This window comes from Equus caballus, chromosome 14 (assembly GCF_041296265.1).
Source record: "Equus caballus isolate H_3958 breed thoroughbred chromosome 14, TB-T2T, whole genome shotgun sequence".
Lineage (NCBI taxonomy): Eukaryota > Metazoa > Chordata > Mammalia > Perissodactyla > Equidae > Equus > Equus caballus.
In genome coordinates, this window is record NC_091697.1 from 107,979,948 (window position 1) to 107,997,730 (window position 17,783).

Sequence of the window (17,783 nt, forward strand, 5' to 3'; positions counted from 1 at the left end):
GCACACAACCTTCCACCTGTCAGCACCTGCGGGTTTTCTCTGGCCTCCAGGGCAACTCTACTCCTGCGCACAGCACCTGGAGGTGCCAGGGAAATTGCACCACATCCCCCGGAGCCACCTAAACTGATAACTGATGGGGACCGGTGCAAACATCCCTGCTCCCTCACCTCTTAGGTGGGACGACTCTGAGCCCTGTGTTTTAGGGGCGCACTCAGAGTTCCCCAGAGGGATTAACTTCCAGTCCCCTCCAGGGCTACTTGCTTGATAAGAACTTTGATGTGCCTCCCTCTCTTCCCTGTGTCCCTTACTCCCCTACCACAAATTCCTGGGATCATCTCCAAAATAAATGATTTGCTTTATTCTCTCAGTGTCTACTTCTGGAGGAACTCAAGCTACAATAAGACGCTGCAACCACCAAAACATAGACAATCTCTAGTCAACACACATCCCTAATTCCTTCTCGTTGCTGTCCATGTTGTCTCTCTTATGTGTGCAGAAAAATCAGGTAGTGGGCTGGAGAAGCGATGGCAAACGCATAGTCTGGCCACTGACTGGACCATCCCCTGCAAGGTAAGGCAATGACGCTGCTTTCTGGGGTACAGCCTCGCGTCTCTGGCTAAGGCAGTGGAGAGTCGAGAATGTATTGTCTCCCTACAATCTTCAGTTGTGGCTCTTCCGTGAGCTGAAACCTGGGTGTGCCACAGGCAGTCCTTAAGTCTGCCCCTTTGCTTTGTATCTAATAATAAGAGCTCCTCCAGGATCCTGGCGTTTGTTCCATCAGTGTTCTTTGTGGTCATCATTGTAAATTTCCACATTTTCTGCACTGTCATGGCATTTTAATGAAAGTTGAATGAGACTGCGCAGTGGAGGCTGCGGGCCATGTGACATTTTGTTTTGAACATCTGCAGTATTCTATCTCAAGAAGCAGGAGGGCCATAAAATGGAAGAAGCAACTCCAAAAGCTCACGGAGGTCGTCTTTCTGGAGTAAGGGCGTCTTTCCACATGGAGCCACAGCAGAGATGTACTGTCAGCAGTAGTGAGCGGCATTGGGTGCAGAGCTGGAAATTCAAGTGCCCATTAGCATGGTTCCTCAAATGATTCCGAAGAAAATTATTCATGAGCTTGGGAGAGAGCGAGACGGAGAGAGAGAGAAAAAATTGGGAAAGAGAGGTGGGTCTGCATTTCAAAAGGGCCCTAAGTCATAATTGTTTCTCCAGAGACCTAAACTGGTCTTCCAATAATGCTAGAAATATTTTGAGAAGAATTGAAAAACTATTTCATTTTGAAGTCAGCATCCCCAACTATTTCATTCTGCAAGTGACATTTTAATGGCTAAACAATCACAGTGCTGCAATAAATTCTGGAAGTGTAAGGGTTATTTTCCTTTTGGGCTAGGTCATGATTGAAGTGATTTTTCATTGGTTAAGTTCCATTATTATCTGGGTGACACTTCTTGTAATAATAACCCTGCTTTGTTCCCCATCTTGTCATATTTATCTTTCTTGACCAGCTGCCATTCACACTCTGACCCTGTGACGGTCGCTGGTCTGCCCAGACCTTTGCAGCTATTAAACCCAAGGGGGCTAATAAGCTACAGACCCACGCCAACCCTAATCAGCTCTGTCCAACAGCTGCAGAAAGAGGCAGGTCTTGGTGATCTTTCGATCTGAGAGAGAGGAAAAATCAAATGGAAAGTACCTTGGAAAATCCAAGAAGCTTCTCAGCCAGACTAAAATCGCACTTGAGCACTTCCGAAGCCGTCCCGTGCGACTCTGCACACCTACTCTGCGGATGATGATGTTGGTTTAAAGATTCGAACACTTACTCAGTGTGATACGCCCAAAAGGTGCTAGGAGCTGAAGAGTCATGGGACCAGATAAATGAGCCGGGGCTAGCAATGAGATGCATTACACATTTCAGAATAAAACATCTGGGTGACCTAGATACCTAATCTTCCTGAGTCCTCCGTTTAAGATTGTCTGGGAAGATGCTTTGAAATCAGGTCATAATCATATCGTTTTATTCAGCAAGGAAAATCCCACAGAACAGTGTTTGTTTAACTCTAACCACATTAAGATTGCCTGGAGAGGTCATCTCAAGCCTCAGATGGTCTGGGATGGGACCTGAGAATCTGTGTGTTAACCAAATATGGACCAAGTTCATCCTGAATTCTGCTTTTTAAAGCTCCAATGAACACAGGTCGAAACAATCACCATGATTTAATGTCTTCTCCAATGGGGAACAGACATGCAAATGAAGCGTCTGAGACGTCAGGATCAGACAGATCAATCCGGCTCATAAACCCTGCAGCTGCTGGAGCTTTTATCACATTTTTCAACTAGCCCTTTTATATTTCAACTGCCAGGACAAAGAGTGCAAACTTGCAGTCGGCCCTCCCTATCTGCGGTTCTGCGTCCATAGGTTCAGCCACCAGACGGGGTACTATGTTTACAATCCGCGGTTGATTGAATCCGCGGATGCAGAACCAGCAGACATCCACTGAGGGTCTGCCAGCTAAAAGGCTTGAGCGTCAGCAGATTTCTTATGGGGGGAGGGGTCCTGGAACCAACCCCCCGCCGAAGCTGGGGGATGACTGTATTCACTGAATACCTAATTGCCTAGATCTGTTCTATTTATTACAGAAAAGTCCAAAGTAGAGGAAGACATGGTCCCTGTCCTCAAGGAAATAGGAGAGATTACGTCATCCCCAAGAAAACAGAAAAGAATAATGAAATTCTAGATCAGTCGCTGACCTTAAGAAGAAAGAGATCCATGCAGGTTACAGTGCCTGCAGATGACGTCATGGGGGAGGCGGGAGTTACACCCGAACTTGACTTGGGAAAAGAATGGATCAGGTTGGGAAAAAGAAGGAAGGGCAGGAACAATTATTCCATATCTGGAATGAACACGCACATCAGAAGTCTAAGCCGAGAGCGTCAGGTTCCACCAGCTGATTGGACTTACACACGGGCCCCGGATCTCACATAGCTTTAGAAGTGGAGAACTCATAGGAGACGGGAGTTGTACCAAAATTGCAAACTTCAGAGTGATTTGAGGGAGAAAAAACAAGTAAATGGTTGGAATGAGGCTGCCCCTGTGTCCCACGCCTGGGTCTGCTACTGCCGACTGGGCCTCATGGATCTTCCTTCCTGTGGCCTGGACGCCCTTCTCCCTGTTCCTCCAAGATGGGGCCAACGCTGCTGTGAGCATCTCCTTCAGTTCTGAATAAGCGAGAGAGGCATCTGCAAAGGGCTGAGGAGTAACCCGTGAAAAGGAAGTTTGAGAATTTACAGAAACAAAAGTAAATAGTGAAAGTAACAGAAACAAGAGGGAAGAGCACCCTTGGGCAGCACAGCTGAGTAGCAGACAGAGCCCAAGGTGGCCGAGGGGATGGGACCGGAAGAGAAAACCACATGCCCACGGCCTGGGATCAGCTACCTGAGAGGAAGGAGGCACCGGAAGGAGCAGGGGCACACGCCCGGATGTGAGCAGGAGAATAGAAGCAGTACTGTCAACGTCTTGAGAAGGAGCCTCATGACAACCTTTCAGTCAAACCGAGAGGAGGCAGGATGAGCTTGATGGCCAGGGTTACACGCAACATTAGGGATGGCTGCCAGCCTCCAGCATCCCACGGAGGGACATTTTCTCCTCCCTTATGCACAGGATTTCCACAGGATGTCATTTCCATCAGTGCCAAATCAGACTTAATCCTCACCTCAGCTCCACTCCTACATGAGAAGAGCCATCCAAAGGGATTTAAGTAGCTGGGACAAAGCAGATCCTACAAATGTCTTTAAAAGAGAGAAGCTTTGTCTCCCAATGTAAATCTCAAAGATGGTATTTCGGGCAAGAAGCTCTCAGGTTTTTCTTTTAATCTTAAGCCCATAACATTTTTAATGCTATTTTTCAGAAATAAATCTGAAGGAGAAAGTCGCAGGCGGTACCACGGTGACATCTGCCATCATCTTAGAGGTTATGTCCTTTGAATTGTGCTTACAAGTGGGTATTTTAACCAGGTGAGTGGTGGTGCCTGGGTTAGTTATATTTCATGGGCAGAGAAGGGCTCAGTATGCATAGGTGTTAAGTTCCCTAGTCGCCCTTGTAAATCTGATCTGCAATGAGACCCATCGGCCATGGCTTGCCAGCCTCTTGCAATGAATGGACCCCACCTATCTATACATTTCTGAATGGAGCCAGACTCCAGGCTTCTATCAGACTATCTACTTGCAGATTGTCAGTTGACTAGCTATGAGCCCAGGCTCAGACCACTTGGGGTTCAGGGCCTCTGCCCAATGTTGTCAAGCTGCCTGCTAATCTCAGAGCCAGCAGGGGAAGCCCCATACTGGAGGCTGGTGCTGGTTCCATCATTTATTTGCTCAGTGAGCATTTGTGGGCATGCGCTATGTGTCTTGCATTATGCTGGGTGTGGAAGACCTCATGGTGGGCAAGCTATATTGAAGACTTTGTGTTTTATCCTGAGGGCAGTGGGAAGTCATGGAAGGGTTTCAGGCTGGGGAGTAAACTTCTTACATCTGCATTTTAGATTTCACCTGACTGCAGCGTGGGCAACAGATGGTGGGAGGGGGCTGTCATCTCCCTCCATACTTGGGGAGCATGTGGGCAATCCCGGAAGACCTTTTCAGAGGGGACACCTCCCTGATACAGGGGAGGCCCACACCCCTAATGAGTGCGGGTTGTTCGCAGCCACTGCCATTCCTCTTGTCCTCCTCAGTGTCCCCACATCATGCACTGCTTCTAAATCCACGGAAGTGGCAGAAGACAACCTAATTACTGAAGATTGGTTACGCAAATAGTTCTGTTACGGACTGAGTGGCATCCTCCCAAAAGGCATATGTTGGAGCCCTCACCCCAAGGTGACTATGTCTGGAGATTGGGCCAATAAGGAGGTTATCAAGGATAAACAAGGTCATGGGGTGGAGCCTTCATCCGATAGGGCAGATGTCGTTGTAGGAGGAAGAGACACTAGGATCTCTCTCCGCACGTGCACAGAGGCAAAGCCGCGTGAGGACACAGAGGAGGCAGCCATCTACAGCCAGGAGGAGAGGCCTCACCAGACGCCGACCCCGACAGCACCTTGATCTTGGACTCGCAGCCCCCAGAACTGGGAGAAAACAAATGTCTGGTGTTGAAGCCCCCAGCCTGTGGTGTTTGGATGCGGCCGCCCTAAGCTGAGAAAATTATGGAAGCCTTCTCTTTCCATTTTCTGTGGTTATAAACCCTCCCCAAGCTTCCCGTGCGACGACAGGGGGTGGACTAGCTGGAGAACAGGTTATTGTTCAGGAGCGACGGGGCTCTTCCTACACTAGTGAGGAAAGCAGGCGGGCAGGATTTCTAGCTATTACCTGGCTCAATGCATTGTTTCAATCATTAAAATGTCTTTGATGAGATTACCCATGACTCCACAGATGCTAAACCCTCTGACAGAAGAGCTTCAGGCATTTGTCACGTCGAGTCCGAGTTAAGAAAATTCGACCATCTACACAGAATTAAGCAGATGTGTCTGAAACAAACATATTCTCTTTTCTTCTCCTTTTGCTTTAAAGCAAAGCCTAGCAGTAGAGGATTTACTATCCTCCATTTAGCCCCTGAAAACCCAGGGTCAGGGGGGACCAGCAAGACTTGGGGTTCTGGGCTGACAGAGCCCCACTATCTTGTAGCCGCATCCTCTGGGAGCATGGGGCCCCTGTCATCCCTGTAGCAGAGGAGGAGAAGCCAGAGCATCATCGAGGAGTCGTTCACGGCCTCAGCCAGGCGGGAGCACGTCACAGACGAGGCACGAGGCCCCCCCAAACTTAAGGGAGTTTGAACTGTAATTTCCCGTGTGCCCGGAAGGAGACACATGGGAATGGACTTGAACACGTAGCCTCTCCTCTGCCACAGTTGCCAGAGCGTGAGAACCACCAGATGGAAAGCAGCATTCCTGATTATCAGACCCCAAATTGTGTTTTCAGTGGAACCGTTCCTAACTGTGCGGTTACAGAGCTGGAACTCAGGCCACCACTCACCTCCTCCCTCCGGGGGCCTGCCAGATGAACCACCAACACAAACACCACTAGACAGATAAAAATGGAGTGCCCCATTATCCATGGCTGGGCAAGCTGTGATACCCCGGCACAAACGTTGGTCCTAGCTGGATAGAGAACACCTCTTAGCTGGAGGCTGAAGTGGGCTTCCTTCTTCCTGATCCTTCCTCCAGGAATCTAAGTGCTGGGGGACAGAGAGAGTGACCCGACCCAACCAGCAGCATGGACAAGCGCAGCAGGCGGGGCTCACCCAGCGGGATGAAGGCCCAACGGAAAAAAGTGGGAGATGGCCGGGTGCTACCCCAGGGGATGCGGTAGGTCCACCTGGGCAGGAATGGAGGGGAGCTGAGAGAGGGGAAAAGAATGTGTGGGGTCTGAACATGCCTTTAAGGCCGGGGTTCTGGCCACAGGCAAATGGGGTCCAGACAATGAACGGTCAGTTTGGAGTGAGGGAGGGCCATCTAAAGGCAGGGATGGCAGTGACCCCAGAGGGCAGGGAAGGCCGTGCAAAGCTGCCTTTCAGGAGGGAGCACAGTCCAGATGGGCACCAAGGGAGCTGCTGCACGGCCTGAGCACTCCTTGGCAGGGGCAGGAGGGGACTGACACCACCCTCCGCCTCCTGGGGGCCCTGCTGGCCCCATCACAGCAGAAGGCTGGGCTCTGCCAACGAGTTCAGCCTCTTTTCTGCTCTAGAAGCTCCTTCTTGGTGAAATGCAGACCTGTTTCTACACCAAAATGAGCATTTGCGCTGGGGCTCATTTTCACTACTTGCTCACCTGGCCCCAAATCGAGCAGGCCCCGAGCTGGGGGTGACAATCTGCAGTTCACAGGAGGGGAGCCCAGAGTCTCCTCCTGGATTCTCACGGGCCCGCCACTCACCTGCCTTCCAAGTGGATTCCTGGCAAAATCAGGTTAGCCCAGTATACAGCATGCAAGTGATCAGAAACGTCTATTCAGATAAACCTCAGCCTAAAAAGAAAGCCGATTCTTTGTAAACAAGGTAATGGGAGTGAACTGTTTTGGTTTCCTGAACCACTACCTTTTAAAGAGCAAACTCTTTGCCCGTATGCTGGAATACAGCGGACTCCCCAGCCTGGGCCTGCCAACTCATCCCGTCCAGCCGCAGGGGACCAGCAAAGAGGCTCACAGTTCCTCCCTAGAGGAATCGAGTTCTGATTTGCAGAAAACTTCAACTCCGATTTCATCACAGAGCAAACGATAATTAGAGGACTCTCATTATCTGCTTGCATGCCTCAAGTGGAGGAGACAGCCAAGTTATTGCTTTTTTTCCCCCTTGGCTGTAGCTTTTGGCAGAGTTTATGCCATTACAGCATCTTTCATTTTAGGACTCCAAAGGGCTGCTCGATTTTTCATTAATTATGGGACGGTTGCTATTTACCATGATAGGGAGCCAGCATCAGAACCTTCATTTTTCAAATAAAAAATGTAAAACACAACCCAGTTCAACAGCACAGGCAAAGTCACACATGAAGACTTGCTCTCTGCAAGCACTGGTCTTTCAGTTTCCAAATTCCTTTACGTCTGGAATGTTCTTTGCACCCTCCCTCCCCCACTCCTCCCCCAGCCCTTTCGCCTGGTTAACTCCTATTCATTCTTCACTTCTCAGATGAAACATCTCTTTCCTGATTAAATGCTTTCATGCAACTGCGTGCCTATTTTTCATAGCACTTACCATAATTTGAAACAATGGTATTTCTGTGTTTATTTGACTGGCGTCTGTCTCCCCCACTGACCGTAAGCTTTTTGAGGGGCTGGGACTGGTCTGTGCTCACCCATCACTACATCCCAAATGCCCAGCACCAGAGGCAAGTGGCTCAGTGAGCGTCTGCTACACGGATGGGTGGAGGCACGGATGGGTGGACTTGCTGTCTCTGTAGCATACAATTTTGCACAGCAGAAATACATGTTTAAATGTTCTTGTGATACAAATCAAAAGTTGTCACCGTGTTCTAACCTTGATGTAAAAGTGAAAATGACAATTTCAAGATAAAAGCCAAGGTCGCCGTTCTCAAACGACACCTTGCGCTTTGTCCTGGCTGTCATGAGCGAGCCCTTTGTTAAAGGGAAAGATCACTCCTTCTGCAAACAGGAACACATGGTGTTTACACACATGGAATAACACTGCAATATCGAGTCACAGAAATTAATTGCTAAGTTTTGAGCTCTTCAGCGATAACTACAGCCAAAATCCTTAGTCACAGAGCAGCTGAGCAGCACCGAGATGTGACAGGATGACCCACGTGACTTCTCCAATAAGGGAGCATCGCTAAGATTGCACTGTGCCTCAAGAATATTAAGTGTGTTCTTACTTGCAGTTTCCAATTACTTCAATATCCAAAGATCTCCGATGACAATACAAGTCAGCCAAGGAAACAAGTCTCTGTAGGAGATCTCGATGAGGAATTTGCAATAGAGGAAGCAACGTGAAAGCGTGTATGAAGCTTGTGATGCAGACTCTCCTACGCCAAATACTGAGCAGGGTCAGTCCCCAACAAGATTGGGAAATAAGTGAGATTTGCCTTGGGTCCTCTGCCACCACCCTCCCTCTCACCTTTTTCTGTTCTATGCACACTCTGTTCCTCTCCCAACTCAGTGCTCGCCCCTCACCCCATGGTTCAGAATCCTTGCCCACCCCATTCAGCCTCCCACCTAACCTGCAGCCTGGGCTCCGACTATGGCTTCCTGTCTTCGTCAGCGTGCACGCTCTGCGTCTCACCCGCTTCTGTACTGTCCTCTCCTGTACCACTCGGCTGGTTCCAGGAAGCCAAGTCTTGACCAGATGTCAGTAATGAACAACAGGCCAGGTGGTACCCCCAAATATATTTTAATTGGGGTCAGAATCACCCCCAAAGAGTGATTTTACTAATGGTAGGAACTCAGGCCTCAGCTCTGAGACAGTAATGTACCAAAATTAGAATAAGCTGAGATCAAATTTTCCTGTGCATGAGACAACTTCCTCGATCGCAGAGAAAAGTCTCTCTGGTGTAACAAAAGACCCAAGAGGCTGGAATTACTTCATTGTTTTACTTCTGAAATTTCCAAGACTCTTTTTGCAGCTGTAGGATCCCTGAGAAGACCTGCCAATAAAAAACAGAAAACAAAGATCCTGCCTGTGTCCTGGGCAGCTCCGCCATCCCCCAGCTCTGGGAGTTATCGGTTCAAACTAGTGAACAGCAAAGTGGGGCCTTTTCAGTTTATTGCCTTAACGTACCTCAGAGCTGAAAGCGTACAACACAACAAAATAAATGGAGCCAGAAAGTCACTAGGCAATGAGAACTGGCAGTCAGCATTACGTCCTCTGAAAAACAGAAGCCGCTGCTGCTATCCTGCCTGGGTGGGGTTCTTTCTCTGCTTCTGATGTCTTTGAAGGTGAAGTCCATTTCAGACAACAGAGAACAGGGTTCCCGCAAGGTCACGTGAACTGATGAACTGTTCCTCTCCGAGCCTCACAGTGGTGGCAAGACAGACAGTCCTCCCTGCCTCAGGGGGAGCGGGGGCATCCAGAGAGCATGTCATTCCTGTCCCCCTCTTTCTGCTCCCGGTCCAGACTCTGGCCTGCAGCATCCTCCCAGCCGACGCCCAGCCCCAAGCTGGGGACACCACCATCAGTCCTCCTCACTCATGACCGGCACAATCTGTCCAAATCCAGCGAAGAGGCCAGCACAGGACGGGTCTGAGTAAATGTCTGCTGGTTGGTTGAGTGAATGAGCATGAATGGATGAAAGGCTGTACCAAACCCTGAGAGCTTTCTTAATCTGGGGAGCAAGTTAGTTTCATTTTTCACATCTCTGTTGAACTGGTGGGAGAAAAAGTTGGCACTTTGAACTAGATATTCTTCACAACCGCATCACGTTTCGAATCACCAAGACGGTAGGCAAACAGGTTTCCCTCCACAATCACTCAAGGCTCAGAGAAGCTATTCAGGCTGGAGTCGAGCTGGGCAGGAGGTAGCGGGTCTGAGAGGAGGGGAAGATATCTGTGGTATGTATGACATGGGCGGGCATTTTTTTTTAAAAAACTTAGGCAATGCATTCTTACGGTTTAAATTTTTTTTTAATTAAAAAGTCTGTAGTGGAAAGTCTCACCACCCCTGTATTCTCTCCACCTGTTTTCTACCATCCAGGTAACCACTATCATCATCTTCTTGTGAATTCCTAGACTTGCTTAGTCTATATATTATCACCCACCACCACCTTTTTAAGCAAAATGTAGCGTACTGTATACACTGTTCGGCACACTCTTTTTTATAGTTGCGTGGTATCTGTTGTATGGCTGTGCTGTGATTCACCGGCCCTCTGCTGATGAGTGTTGGCGTTGCTTCCAGCCTGTTATTATTACAGATGGTGCTGCAATGAATAAGCTGGCGCAGAATTCATCACGCATCTGCGCAAGTGCATCTGCGGGATAAATGCACGGAAGTGGAAGTGTGATCGCTGGATCCTTTTCTGTTTGCTTCAGTGGGCACCGAAACATCCTGGGTCAAGACGCCTACGTCAAAACAGCCACATCAACATTGACGCAAGAAGGGAAACCCGCTTTAGGGGCATTGACTAGTGTTGGAAAAGAGGTTGATCAACTTTCACCCTCTTCCAATCCCTTTCTTAAATGTTGTGGACACTTATTATTTTTTTGGCTACTCAGAATCAAAACTTTTAAAAATGGCCTGGATACCAAACTTTAAATAGTGTCTCCTGTTTACATTTCCCAGAAGCAGAGATGACCTTAGGCAAAAATCTACAGACAGCAAATGCCTAATCGCTCCTTTGGATAGTCAGAGACTTGGCGGGAGCAAGACGGGAGAAATGGTAAAAAAGAAGGACGTTTGGAGGAAAATATACCAATAAACACTTCAGACTTAGGCCCAGAGTATGTGGCTCTCCGTGCCCACGTGCACACATACTCACGGTGTGGTGTGTTCTTTATAAGCAGGTTGTTCTGTGTATGCTATAAAAATTGAGGCAAGCATGTAAGAGAAATTTTCAATAAATGGAGAGACAGGTGTTGCTATTAGATAAAAAGTTTCAATATTGTGACCAACAACCCCGCCCAGCCTCACTCCTGAACCCCAGATCCACATATCCAGCTGCCTACTCCACATCTGCATTTGAATGTCTCCAACCTCCCACGTCCAAACCTGAGCTACCCACGTGCCCCTCAAACATCTCCCCGACTGTGGTCGCCCCATCACAGTTGACGGCCAGCCCATTCTTCCAGTTACTAAAGCCAAAAGACTTGGAGTCATCTTTCGACTCTTCTTTTTCTTATACATCCCACAGCTGGTCTATCAGGAATCATGTTGGCTGTAATTTCAAGAGAAATTACAGAATCCCAGCATTTCTCACCATCCCTCCTGCTGCCAGCCTGGTCCAACCACCATCTTCTCTCACCTGGATTACTGTGTGAGCCTCTCACCTCATCTCCCTGATCAAAATCCATTTCACTCCCGGCCTGGTCCCCATCACCTTTCTAATCTCATCATTGCCACTCTCTCCCTTACCCACTGTCGTCTGGGCACTGGGGACTTCTGCCCTGGATGTCCCCTCTGCCTGCAATGTCCTACCCATCAATGTCCCAAAGGCTCACTCCCTCACTCCTTTAAATCTCTGTGCAGTTGTCACCTTTGCAAAGAGGCCTGTCCCCATCATTCTTTCAGATGAGGACTCTGCCCCTCCCCGCCCCACCTCCCTTTCTGCCCTTTCCTGTCCTGTGTTCGATAGGCTTATCCTCTTCTAACATACGGGCTGTAGACTTTACTAAATTATTACTGTTACCTTTCGTCTCCGTCGTCGGACTGTAAGCTCCTCCAGGACAGCTGTTGTCTGTTTTGTTCACGGCTACAGACCACACCCCTCAGGCATGTCTGGCACACAGCAGATACTTAGAAAATACTTGTAGAACAAATGAAGAAGTTTTCTCCTTGTAAATTTCTTTTTTTATATATAATTATCATGCACCATTTTAATAGTTAAAACATTTGGGTAAATGTACCATGAGATATTTTTTCTCACCAATCAACTCTTTTCAGTGACTGATTAACCCAACAGGGGTTGTCTCCTTGAACTTGAACAGAATCAAACCCATGAATCTCCTAACTTGACGTTACCGCCCCTCAAGTTGATCTGCAGCATCCGGTCTACCAGCCAGCCTGATAGCCAAAGCCGCTTAGCTGATTTTTTTCAGCTGGTGGTGACTTCCTTCCAGCACTAGCCACAAATATTCTCTTCGCTCTGTAACCTATATTGGCCTGCGTCCTTGTCCTTTCCTCACCACTTGTCCATGACCAGGGGCCAGTTAGAGTGTTTCAAAGGGAAATCGGAGGAGTGGGGTTAACCCTGGGGATCTGCCTTGGGGTTGTTGTGAGGATCAAGTGCATCGTGCCCACCGGAAAACGCTTCCAACAAAGGACAGTTCACTATGCCAGCTCCGCTGCGGAACAAGCTCTCCAGCTGCGCCCCCTTCATTTGGAAAGTTTGGGAGAGCCCCTCGTTCAGGCGAATTTGCCAGGGCTGTCCTTGTTTTCCACGGTCACCACTCTCTCGGCTCTGAAAGGAGATGTCTGCTTGCCCGTGTTGTGAGATCGCCTGCACAGAGGCACCCTCGACCCGTCACATGCACACAGTAGGCACTCCTCGGGGAACGGAAGAACCGGAAGATCACAGGCTGTGCGGCCACGGAAAGAACACCTGTAGTCTGGTCTGGGAGCCACGGCAAAGTTAGCACATTCAGATGAAGTCCAGTACTGAGTAGAAATCAGCCATCCCAGAGGGTAGTTTTCCATGACCACCTCACGCATACATTTCTGCAACCCCAAGTATCGTTGTTCTTCACTGTTGCTGCTTCGTAAGACTCACCAATCACAGCGCCAAATGCAATTAAGACTTGAGGCATCTCCCACTTTCCATTTTAGTCAGAGATATTAATGCCAAGGAACTTCTTGAAAAGTCAGAGTTTCCAGAACTCTGTGCCCAAATTTCAGACCAAGAGCTGGGAACTGATGGAAACCCCATGTAAACCTAACCCCACACAACCTACTCAGGTTTCCTAACATTTAACCCAAGTGATCTCATTTGGATGGAAAGAAAATTTTATGTATTGCAGAATTGAATGAAGTCCTAAATGGATTAAAGGAGAATCTGTTCTATTTGCCATTTAGTCTGGGCCGGGAGAGGCCTCCTTGCCCTCCAAGGATGCATCTCAGGAAGAGAAAGTGGATTGTGAGGCGATGTTCGGAGAGTTCTGCCCACAGCCAGGCGGCAGGGGAGGACCTGGGGGCACAGAGGCCATTCCACTTAGAAACGTCCCACTGCAGGTGCCGATTAAATCCCTGTGCTGAGAGGCAGTCAGGCATGGAAGACGTCGTGAGTGTGAGAAGATTTAGAGGCACCTATGCCATTGGCGGCGGGTCTCTTCCATCGGCCTGCTAACGGGGTGGGATCTGGGCACACCCGTGACGTGAGGTGGGGCATTCCAGCCACTGACCCTGGGACTCAAAGAAAGAGTGTTGAGGGAGTGAAGAACAGAAGGCTGAAACTCAGATCGTTATCCTACTACTAATTTTATGAGGCCACTGTCAGCTCTCCGGGCCTCAGTTTACCTTCTGTGTAGTGAGGAACTTGAGCTGGAGGATCTCCGAGGTCAAGCCCTCCAGCCATGGGAAGTGGGAGACTGCTCCCGTTCACAAAGGCTCTTCCTTGTGGGGTTCCTTGCTGTGGGCCCTCCAGAACCCCTGCAAGTGCCATCTTTAGAAACTGGCATTTTATTGATTTCGACAGGTGCTGTCGTGGTTCTTCTCTTCTGTGTGTTTTAACTGTTATTATTTGCCCCTGTGTCCCGAGGCCGTGCGTTGGGACTGGGTGAGAGTTCGTGAGTCAGCCCTGGAGTTCTGCGTTGGGGGCCCAACGGCTCCACGCATGATGTCACCGCGGTTGTTTCCCTTCCATCCACGGGGCTGCTTTGATGTTCTCTTCAGAGCTGAGGGAGGCTTCTTTCCCTTACCCCCCCGCCTTGAAGATGCACAGGGCCCTTCCCCAGAGTTTGCCCTCCTCTAATACAACAATAAGCCTCTTGTTTCGTTTCCCGTGTCATTGCTATCATTAGCTTCCCATCTCCCTCAGAGCCACCTCCATGTGGGACCGGTGAGCCCATCTTACTCTGGGGCATGAAGTCCATGCTGGGCTGTGTGTCTATCCGCTCCTCTCTCTGCCCTGTTCGGTTCCTCCTTTGTTCCCTGCATGCCGCACTGCAGGCTTGGGATGCTGACGTCAGGAACGTCATCTTCACTACCCTCTCTACACCCTGCGCGAGGCCTTGCACTAAGTCAGGCTCAGTGCATGTTGTTTGAATTTAATTGAAGGGAGAGAGTGAGGAATTTGCATTTCTCCCAAGTAGCATCATCCTAGAGCAGCTGTGCTCCAACCCAGAGCTGGTACCCCGACCAGGACAGGCAAGACCACGGCTAGAAGCAAAGAGACTATGGGGTTTTTAGAGCATCACGGTGCATGTCAAATCCAAATGATATGAATGTTCTCCAAAAAAATCCCATTAAATACAGTGAATTCCTAGAATACTTTGCGGTTGGAGACAAAGAGTGGGAGAGATTGTTTTTTGCCTATGCTTAAAAAATATTTCTTGAATAAACAGCTACATAGAAAAGAGGGACCAGAGCAAAGGCAAGCGTCCCCTCAGCCTCCCCATCTCCCTGGATCCACGTCAGCCGCCTCTGAGAAGCAGGGCCCACCCCAACACGAGCGTTCTCATTTTCCTGGATTTCTAAAGCTACAGGTTTCTGCTTGATTATAGTTGATTTGTGTGACAAATATTTATAGAGCTCTGTGTGCCAGGCGCCTTCTTACCCCAACATGTATTAGCTCATTTCAACCTCACGGCAATCCCAGGAGGTCAGTATTATTATTATTATGAATCTCCCACTTGCTGATGAGGAAACTGAGGCACAGCAGAGCTAATGTGGCCACACGGCCAGTGGGTACCAGCCGCACAGTGTAACCCTGGCGGTTCAGCACCAGAGGCCGTTTTCAACCACCATCCTAGGCTGCCTCCAGCTTTGCCACGGATGCATGGTCGGTGGTTCCTGTGTCCTGCAAGCATCCTGATGGGCGGGATCACGACTCCTCCAGCCATTATCACATCCTGCCGCCATGTTCACTCAATAAGTGTTTATTAAGCCCCTCTGTGTCTAGAACGTTCTAGGTTCTAGGAATACAGGAACGAACCAGGCTATCAGGCTCCTGCCTCATAGAGCTTCCGTTCTCATGAGGGGGACACACAATGCCCAGGTGAACAAACCAACTCACCAACTGAGAGGATAATTAGAGTTCATCACAAGGGCGATGAAAGGGATGGACAAGAGTAATGGGTTAAGGAGAACCCGAAATTGAGGAGCCTGTTAGATCAGTGGTAAGAAAGGGGCTCTCAGGGGAGGTCACACCTGCTCTGAGTCCTGAGCAAAATCAGCCAGCCCTGTGAGGGTTTGAGGGACAAGAGCTCCAGACAGATCAGCAGGTGCAAAGGCCCTGAGGCAGAAATGGGCTTGGCAAATTCCAGAAAGAGAAAGGTGCCTGGAGAGCAAGAAGCAAGGGGACAAGGGAGGTGGCAGAGCTCAGTGGTCAGGTCTCAGAATTTGGGGCCCTTGCCAGGTTTCGAGAAGCCATGGGTCGTGGCACAGCGCTGAGTCCCGGGAAACATTAAATGACTCCCACACCCCTCAACCTGTGCTCTCAGCACCGCCAGCAGCCCGGAAACATGGAGCACTGCCTCCAGGGCGCCGGGTTATCCCCCCTCGGCTGTTTCAGTGGGCGCCGTGGGCAACCACGCTGACCCAGAGGCAGATTCCCTGGGTTTCAGTTCCTACTCTCCAATTCACTAGCTGCATGACTTTGGGCAAATTATTGAAACTAAGCTTCCATTTTCTGGCCTGAGAAATGGGATCATAGAGTACATATTCCAGATTCCCGTGAGGATGAGATGAGATGACGCGTGTCAGTGCGGGGCACAGCTCTAGGATGTAGGACGCCAGCACTAAGGCAGTTTTACACGGCGGTGTGACTTGTATTGATCTTGGGGGTAGATCAGCCCTAGAGCGTAATCGCTCCTGGTAGAAAGTGCTGGAATCTCTGGCACCAGCTCTGTAGGTTTCTGGGCTGACAGCAGCAGATCAGTGAAAAGGGTCTCAGAAAAAAAGGAGTAAATGCAATCCAAACACCTCCTATTTCTCAAATAGCGTGATCTCTACTATTCTTTCTTCGTGCAACATCCTGGAAAGTTCTAATCTTGCTCTTTCCAAGCCCGACTCTGTTTCATGTCAGCGTCTGCGCCCAGACAGCCTCAGAGCAGCGTGACCTCTGATGGAGAACTGCTGGCTGAAAACGCACCGGGACAAGAAACTCGGTCCTCGGCCAGACGGAGAGCAGCGTGGCTCAGCCGGGAGGCCACGGCCAGGGCGTCTGTCCATCAACCAGCAAAGCCCCAGGCTCTGCCAAGCGCTTTCTTTTCTCCGGCGTCCCAGGGAGCGTGAAGGACCCAGCCCTGGCGCCACCTCCTGGCAGCCTCGGAAACCAAAACAGACGCTTCACACTGGGGACCCCTGCCCGCTCCCCGGGACAGAAATCACATTCAGGGGGAAACTGGTAATTTCATAGTTACTCCTGTATTTTCAGCCTCCTGTTAGATATTTCAATCAGGAAGAGCAGATGTCAACAGTCGCAGCCACGTGTATCCCCAGGAGGGACCACGCCTGCTGTGCCACTGCGCCCTTTGTTTCTGTAAGAGCCATCACCCAGCAGAGGCACCCAGGTCAGAGGCAGCAAGGAACTCTCGGGGGGCAGGCTCTCGGCCCCACCCTTACGAGAGGCTATCCTCGGCCCCAATCCACATCCTCCAGTCATCCCGCTTCCTGCAGACACTTGGCGCAGAGAAACCGCAGCTGGAAGCTGCCTTCAGCCAGGTGGGCTCCCAGCTCCCCCAGAACCTCAGGTCTAAGTCCACCTTGGACCCAGGATCTCATGGTAACGATCATTTTGGGGTCTGCTTTCCCTGGGAAAGAAAAGATGGCTGCCCTTGTCATCACAGCCACTGCCATTTTCCAGGGCTTTTTGTGGGCAACTTCACGGTTGTATTCAGCTCCACGCTCACCTGAGAGCCAGGGAACGTGGCATCAGCAGGCACAGGGCCTGAACCAGCTAGAAAAAATAAATCTGCAGGGCTGCTGGCGGAGAAGTAACCAATGTCTCAAAGAATGCTGGCTCATCCTCTGGGGGGACAGCAGGACGGTTTTGAAGACAGGAAAGTCACAGGCTGGGCCGGGTCTGCTCTTCCCTACTCAAGGATGCATATGTCTTGTTCTAAATGCATGAGCCCTTTCTGCCTGCCAGCTAGTGTGACAAGCGCTCACCTACAGCTCCTCACTTCCTCTCAACAACCAGCAATTGGTACCGTTTTTGTTTCCACGCAATAGATAAGGAAACAAGCTGAGAGCTTAAATAACTTGCCCCAAATCTTAGAGCCCGTAAACGGCAGAGGCAGCATTCAAGCTCAATCATTCTCCTTCCCCTTAACCACTGTAATAAAGTACTGCTCAGGGGCCCGGACGTAGGATTTTTGCAGGCGCAGCTGAAAACACAGCTATTGCTTATATTCGCAGGATGAATGCAATAGGATAATTCTGCACAGATGAAGGGGTTGCTCTCTCTCCAAAGCCCTGG

At 49.7% G+C, this 17,783-nt stretch overlaps 1 long non-coding RNA gene across 1 annotated transcript in view; it reads right to left on the reverse strand.

The window, feature by feature from the left end:
* LOC138917382 (uncharacterized) overlaps positions 1–8,957 on the reverse strand; it is a 49,377-nt gene extending 40,420 nt beyond the window's left edge. The window contains exon 1 of the long non-coding RNA XR_011425264.1: positions 8,721–8,957. This is a non-coding gene — a long non-coding RNA (uncharacterized lncRNA). The remainder of the gene's footprint in view (positions 1–8,720) is intronic.
* Between the last annotated feature and the right edge of the window lie 8,826 nt (positions 8,958–17,783).